We start from the raw sequence: 7880 nt of genomic DNA on the forward strand, positions 1-7880 counted from the left end.
CCACATACCTGGATCCGGTCAGCAGCAGTCAGCCAAGCCCTCCAGCGTGCCAGGTTTGCTCTATCATGTTTTTCCTAGATCTTTTTTGCAGTGGTGCCAGGAATGAGCGTGTCTTGATGTGAAACCTGGAGGCATATGGGTCTGTCTGACTGCTGGAGGGTGCTGGACTGCCCAGGGACTCAATGGCCTCACAGTGCATCCATCAGCAGATGCTCCTTGGGATGGAGCAGGAGCGGCAAGGAGAGATTTTTCACCCTGGAGGAGGAAAGGTACACTCCCCTCACTTTTTCCTTCACGGCAGCACTTTGATCTAGAGTTTCGATCCAGATCTGAGCAACCTCAATTGTGGCCATTCCCTGGATGACGGAGAGCCTTGCAGACACCCATTAAGACCCTGTGCTGCTGATGTTGGTTTTCCCTCTTTTGGGATTTGCCCAGCATCCCCCAAGCACTCAGCTGTCTTGCAGAAACCACCACTCAACGCTACGGTGACATAAAATACAGATGTTTTTGGCAAGTGCCCCAGCCAAACTGCCATGAAGGATTCCTGCTCTTCAGGAATCCTCCCCATAACTGGATGCACGGCTTCCCATCACGTCCTCTCCCATGTGCTAGCACTGTGCAGCCACGTACTGGTAACCCGTCTCTCTTGGAGGTAACTACTCTTTGCTCAGCAGAGATGGAGCAAAATGATGGTGGGACACCTGGGTTCCTGTTGTTTGTGCTCAGGTTTGGCTCTTTCCAGACCTTAACACTTTTACCCGCTGACTGGATGAAGTCTCCCATCACAAGCTTGGCCTGCGTTGAGGCCCTGTGATCTTAGCCTTGGAACAAGATAGCCAAGGGGTGCCAGACTGACGTTTTGATGACATATCCTGGGAATGGCCAAGGAGGTTGACATCTTGTCTTTTGGAGGCTCAGGCAGGGCTGATAGAATGTTTCTGTCCCATGAAACTCACCTCAGAGTTTGGGCTTGACCATAACCCAGCTGTCTCCTCCATCTTTGCTCAGCCAGCTCTGGAGCTGATGTGTAACGTCCTGGCTCATGTGTAATTCTTCAAATACTGCCCTCAAAATCTTAAAGATGGTTAGTGTCTCCACTGAAACACCAAGTCATCTCTAACTTGCCACTGGCCAACAGCAAAAGCTGTGGTGACAAGGGTCTCAGGTCAGTTGCCCACACCTGAGGTCCAGGGACATTAGAGATGCTCTGGGATACCTGATGCATGGGGCTGGCTGATATGATCCTATGGGAGAGCCAGGCCAGTGGTGGGAAGACCTGGAGCATCTCTAGTGGCACATCACACATATGCAGGCAACCGAGTCATGCTCCAGGCATGTCCATATGGTCATTATGAGCAAACACAGGACACTGATCAGCTCCAGCAATTTCCATCCATGAGGATTTGGGCTAAGCAGGCTATCCTGGTGGCAGGGAAGGTCTAAGCAGCCCCTCTTACCACTTGCTGCGAGTGGGGTTGCTTTGCTCCACCATCATTTCAAGGTTGGTTGCTGTCGCTGTAAGATGCCGACCCGGCTGGGCTGGCTCCCCTGGCGCAGCCAGCACTCCCGTCTCACCCTGGGTGTGAACGCCGCAACCATCGCGCGTTGTTGTGCTTCACACAGTCCCACTTAGCTTCTGCCACCGTCTGGTGGCAGCCGGCTGCACCGTTCCTGCTGTCGCTGGCGTCATGCCGGAGGGAGATCACCTCCGGGTTTCTGCACTCAAAATAGGAAGCGAGTTGTTGCTCTTATGCTGCTACGTTATACGGAGACAAGTGTACTTGGATGTAAATAACAGCCCAGCTCTGTACATACAATGATTAAATGAAGAGACAAGAAAGCTCTGTGGCTTCTATGTTGGTGAGTGGGATCAACAGTAGCAGCAGATGCTGCGTTCGAGCGCTGAGCGCTACGCAAGGGTGCTCAGCACCCCCTGAGCTTTCGCCGGCTGCAGTGGAAACGGGGGGTGCTCAGCACCTCCCAGGAAAGCAATCCGCTTGGGATTGGCTCCAACAGAGCAGTCCGGTGTCACTCCATCCTGCTTCGATGCTTGCTGTCATCCTGAGGCAGGATTTGCCATTGTCCCCTGGTTAAGGCTGAAGTCCCCTCTGCCCATCCTCACGTCGCATCTAAACCCCTCGCAAACAGTGGCTCCCAGTGGTGTCCCCCTCGAGCCCTGCTGCCCATGAGCTCTGCCCATGGAAAGGACCAACCCACCCCACTCCTGCCCCTCGCAGTGGCACTTTATAGCTTGCTCAAGACAGTGAGCTCACAAGCAACATGACCAAAGATCTCCGGAGGGCGTTGGACTGCATGCTTGGAGCTGCCTCCCGGCATTCCTGGGGAGGGATGAGGCCGGTGTGGGCTGGGAAAAGGGAACGAGAGCTGGCAGGGGACAGGAGAGGGCTTGGATTTCCCCGTGTCCCACCTGGGAACATCTGCAAGGCCACAGGGGGCCTTTCCCGTGCTAGACAGGACAGGGTAGAAAGGAATTCCTGGGTGAGCTGATTGTCCCCAGTTGGTTACACCAGTATCCTCCATGGCCGTGCCAACCAGCTCCATGCATCGCCCAGGGAGAGTGTGGACCAGGGGCTGTTCCCAGGAGGCAGAATGGATGGATGCAACTCCCCTTTTTTCTTGGGGAGAAGAGAGGATGCATGCCAAGCCATTACACTTGTCTTCAGGGCCACAGGTCTTCTCTACCTTGCTACAGGGTCCAGTCAAGGGCTTGTTCTGGCTCAGTGTGAATCGGCCAGGAAAATGAGTATCACGAGAGCTGGTGGTCCTCCTGGCTGCCCTCTTGGTGTCCTCTCCCCAGCTCACCCCACAGCGTCCTCACCAGGGAACCATCTCCCAAGGTGAAGGCACCATGGTCTTTGCTTCTTGGGGTGCTGATGGCATCTCTGCCCACCTTAGCTCCATGAAGGCTCCTGAACCTGGTCCAAGCCTTGGCAAGTGGAGCACAGGCCAGTGGGAGATCTGCGCTCCTCCACCCACGGTGCTCCTGTGGATGGGTGCTCAGGTGGGTCTGGGCCTCGGGCATGTGCCTCTTCACCGCGCCTCTGCTCCATGGCTGTGCTAAGCCTCCTCTGCTCCATTCCTACCAAGGCCATGAAATCCTGCTGATGTGCAGTGATAGCTCTCACTTCTGTCCTGGACGGGAGCAGGTCCAACCTGCCGTTATTCTAACCCAACCCTTCGGCCTAAGCCTTGAAGGCCACTTTCTAGAGTTAGTTTTCATCAAAACCCTTTGCTACGTTGCCTGTGCCCTGCTACTGCTCTGTCCCAGCTCTGCAGACTCCCTGCCTCGATTTAGATCATCACCATCCCCGTTGTCCCAGGAGCAGTCAGTGCCTCTCCCAGATACATCTGAACAAGCCGGAGCTGAAGCCCAAAGCCCCCACTAAGAGTGGCGTGTCCCAATCCTGCCCTCCAAGGAGCTTTCTAGACTACTGATCCTCACCTCTTCTCTCTGTCATTCCCATGTCAGTTAGATCAGCCCTGCTTTACCTTCAAGAACAATCTTGCTTCTTGCTGAAGGACATCCCCATGGCTTGCAATCACCTGACATCATTGCATGGGGCTTCACACCATTGCAACACCACACCCAGCCAGCTCTGGGGCTTCCCTGGTCCTTCCGCTCTCTGGAAAGTCAGAGATGTGAGGGGTGTATGAGTGCCCCTGGTCTGCAGGGGCACGCAGCACCCATCCCACCCGGTCCCCAGTGTATCGAAGGGTTGGGATCACATCTAGCTGTTTGCAGATGTTGGCTTCCCAATAGGACGTTCCATGCTGGCAGTGCAACTTGCCAGCAACACCAGAAATGAGCCTCTGCATTTCCAGGATAAGCCTCCGCCCTGGTTCTCCCAATGAAGGGGATCGTATTAGATCTGGAGCCTGGGACAACCTCTGACACGCAGGGTTGTGTTTTCACGGCTCTTTTACAGATCTGTTTTTTCAGACAGAAAGTCTCTGCTTTCTGTCACAAAGCAATAGGTTTTTGTAGAGAGATTTAAAAGGGACTATTCCCAACTCTGATACTTGCAAGCAAGCCAATGTTCCCTTGAATACCTTCATAGCTCCAGCCCTGGGCTCTCCTTCGGAAAGGGATGCGAGGTCCAGTCTGGCTGGACCAAATAATCACCAATGGTTTGAGCTTGGCGGTCCCCATTCATCCGGAGAGCCCGAAACTGCCCATATCCAGCAGGCCACCAGTCTGGGTCCCCAGGAGGGGTGGTCCACCGCCCTCTGGTGCCCATCCTATGACTGCTACTGGGTCCCTGCAGGAGGTCTTCTCCATTAGCTCACCCACACGGGAGCCGCTGGGTCCCCTGGGGTTTCTGAGCTCACAGAGTCACGTTCGGTGACAGCCAGACACCAGTGGGAGACCATAGCACTGGCTCTGCCATTCTGAAGGGCCAGGCTGTCCTAGGAGCCCTCTTGGAAGAGAAGGTCCCCTTTTCCCCACGGGTGACACGTGGGTTCCCTTCCAGTGGCCGAAGGGAGCAAAACGTGCGCGGGTAGAGCTCCGCCACCGGTGCAAAACTGCTCCATCACCGGTGCAAAAAAATGCTGCACAACCGGCCAATGTGTCTATGCAGTCCCTTTCCATGCAGCGGCGTCCCTGCAGAGCCCAGCCCAGGGCTGGAGCTCCTCCAAGGTGTCTTCGTTTGCACTCACTCGGACCTGGTAAACGCTGTGAGCCAAGAGGAATCCCTCTTGGTCTTTGCCTTGCACCGGGCAGTATGCTTGTGAGGGTTTCCTCATCCTAAATCGATGCACGTTGCTTAGTTGCCTGTCTTCTGCGTCTGTTCTCCAGCAGATCAATAGGTGTCCACCCCAAAACCCAGCTCCCCGATGGGAGAACGTCAGGTTGGGCCAGCCGGCGCCCCCGAGCACGCCTGCTGTCTGATTTCACCAGCAATAAAAGCCCCGCGGAGGAGCGGCCAGAGCTCTCCGCTGCCGCTCCACCGCCGGGTGAGCTGCAGGCTGTGTCTGTGTGTAGGACTTCTGCATTAGACCCCTCGTCCATCGTTTTGGACCTACCCAACTGTAAATTCAGTCCCAGCCTTGTGCTTTCCTTCCTCTTGTTCGTTTCTTGACGGCTTGGTCTCTCTCTCTGCTCTTACTGTGAATTCAAACCAGAAGTGTTCTGAACTCGACTCCGTTACTGTTTTGTTTCTGCGTTGACTGTTGCTGGTTCTCCGAACTGCGTTTAATGAGACTTTGCAAAAAAAGAAAAAAAAAAAAATTAAAAAAAAAAAAAATCTATAGATATACTTAAAAATAAAATATTTAAAAAAAGAACTCCATAAAGTTGAGTGTCTCTACTGTCCACCGGTCACTTCCAAACACCGTTGTCTTGACTTTGCCTCTGGTCAGTGTATTTAAAGACAAGAGGTTGAAAAAGAAAGAGATAAAATGCAGCATTCTGGGATTTTTGTACAGCAAAGGTGTATCCGTTTTGGAAATTCTTGTTAAAACTACCGCACTTCCCAATCTACTGCTAGTCTGTTGTATGTTTCCATCGGGTTATCAAGATGTGACGAGCTACTGCCTTTGCCATTTTCTACAGTGAATATATATATATCTGTACAGAGGTATGTATATATATAAATATATAGTAAGATCTATATGTATACGTATCTCGCACTCTCCTATCTCCACCTAACTGTGAAAGATTTTTATTGGGCAAAATAAAATGGAGAAAGGCCCCATTTTAAAAACCCGACTGTGTGGCTTGTCTGGTTGTGTTGCGGGTGGGAGAAGCGGCAAGACCCACGTGGGATTTCGGGAGGGACCCGCAGCCGGGCTGGGGAACCACAGGGAGACGGCGCCGTGAGGGAAGACCGCAGCTCGGACACACCAGCACCCTCCGGTCGAGAAACTCCTCGTAGCTCCTGACCCGGAGGGCAGAGAGCCTGGTGTGGCGGAGCGGGAGGCGAGAGGTGGAGGTTGCCAGCAGCGGAGCGGGATGTTGTGCGTGTCCGGATGGGACGTTCCCCAGTCCTGCTTTCCCGGCTCTTCAAGCTCTTGAGAACAAGCAGCAGGAAGCCACCGTGGTGGCCGTAGGGCTGCACCAGACATTTGTGTTTGAAGTCTCACCCCAGTCCGTAGCTCAGGTCCCCGTGGATGTGTCTGGAGCTGTTGGGGATGTCCCAGGGCTAACTGAGAAAGACACAGGCTTTCCATCAGCCCCATGGTGTCTCCCAGCCCCACGCGGATGTCCAAGACCTCCCAACACTCACATAGGTGATTGGATTGCTCCCAAGCCTACCACCGCTGGCTCCCAAGCCAGGCTCAGACCTGACGGATTTCCAGGTGAGGACACACTGGGGAAGACAAGACCCAGGTGGAGATGCCAGGCACGCCCCTGGAGCCGGCCGTAGTGGTGGGAACCCAACATGAGCTAATTCCCCCTCCCTCCCGCGCCAAGACCTCGCTCGGAGTGGCCACATCTCCCGCTGCAGCATCTCTCTGGGGTTCCCCCAGCTCTGGGGGCTTGGAGGCTGCCACCCCCCCGAGAAACCTCCACTGTGCTGGGGCTGCGAGGCTGGGAAGGGAGGCGGTTTGGAGGAGCTGCGTCCGGGCTGCGGGGAATGGGGCAGGGAGGTGTGGGATGTCCATCGATGGACATGCTGGTGCTGGGTTGGAGAACAGGGCACGAGCCCTTCACGCAGCTGAAGGAGTGGAAAATACGAGCAGTCAAAATGCAATAGATTTGTGTTTTGGATGGGGTGGGGAGGAGGATATAGCCAGGGAAGTGGTTTTGGAGGCTGACCCCAGGCTGAGGTCCGCTTCGCCTTCCCTCACAACCAGGGAGTTAACACGACGTCCAAAAACTCCTCCCAATTTGCAAGTTTTTACTGCAGTGAATCCCACCCCAGCTGCTTTGTCAGCATCACATTAAAGCAACATTCAGATCAACATTATTTTTCTAAAAAAACCCAACGAATCCAGCACTTTTCCCAACACCAGCTTTGCTAGAGAGGTCTCCTGTCCTCTCATGACAAAGCTGATGCCTCCCAGGGCAAAGCAAGCGTGTTGGGGATTTGATGATTTCCCTCAGACCAGGTTTAAGGTCCGGGGTGCCATCAGCAATGCAAGGCTTTTATTGCAGTTCACCGCAACAGCACAGCTCTCCTCCAACCTCATTTGGTCTCCTAAAGACGTGATTTCCTCAGTTGCCAAAGGATAAAAGGTTGATGCGAAGAATGAGAGGAAATACACCTGGTAGAAAGATTAGGAAGGAATGTAAGTGCTAAATACCACTGTCTATGTGCCAAGTTTAATGCACTTCCATGCTCAAGGACTTATTTAATTAGTTTGCAGTGCTTAAACCCTGCAGCGGACAGGAGAGAGGCGCCTGGGCACAGTGAAGCTGTGAATACTTGAAATATTCAAAAGCCATCTGGTTACCGGCTCTGGGTGGCCCTGCTTGAGCAGGGGGTTGGACGAGATGACCTCTGGAGGTCCCTTCCCACCTCAACCACTGCGATTCTGTTGGCAAGGCTGCCATGAGCAGCGTCAGCTGGGACGTGTGCCTCCACACCGGCTCCGAGCAGCCCCTGAGAGGCTGTGCTCTGGCCACCAGCCTCTCATCGTCCCCCGCGCCCCAGGGCCGGGCTCTGCCCCGCTGCCCGCAACCAGCAGCCGCCCCTTGTGAGGTAAGGCTGCCCTAGCTCTCCCTGCACGCCACCGGGGAGACCGGCCCGGCGCGCCCAGCCAGGCCGCAGCCGGTGGGGCCCAGGGATGGGCTCCTGCAGCCCGCCGCCCAGCTCCCCGGGGCAGCCATGAGCCGCACGGCACCCTCCGGGCCTGCAGCCACCGCGGCTCGGGTGGGCTGGCAGGTGAGCGCGCCCCGGGGCGGCATCGGG

This window comes from Calonectris borealis, chromosome 4 (assembly GCF_964195595.1).
Source record: "Calonectris borealis chromosome 4, bCalBor7.hap1.2, whole genome shotgun sequence".
Classification (NCBI taxonomy): domain Eukaryota; kingdom Metazoa; phylum Chordata; class Aves; order Procellariiformes; family Procellariidae; genus Calonectris; species Calonectris borealis.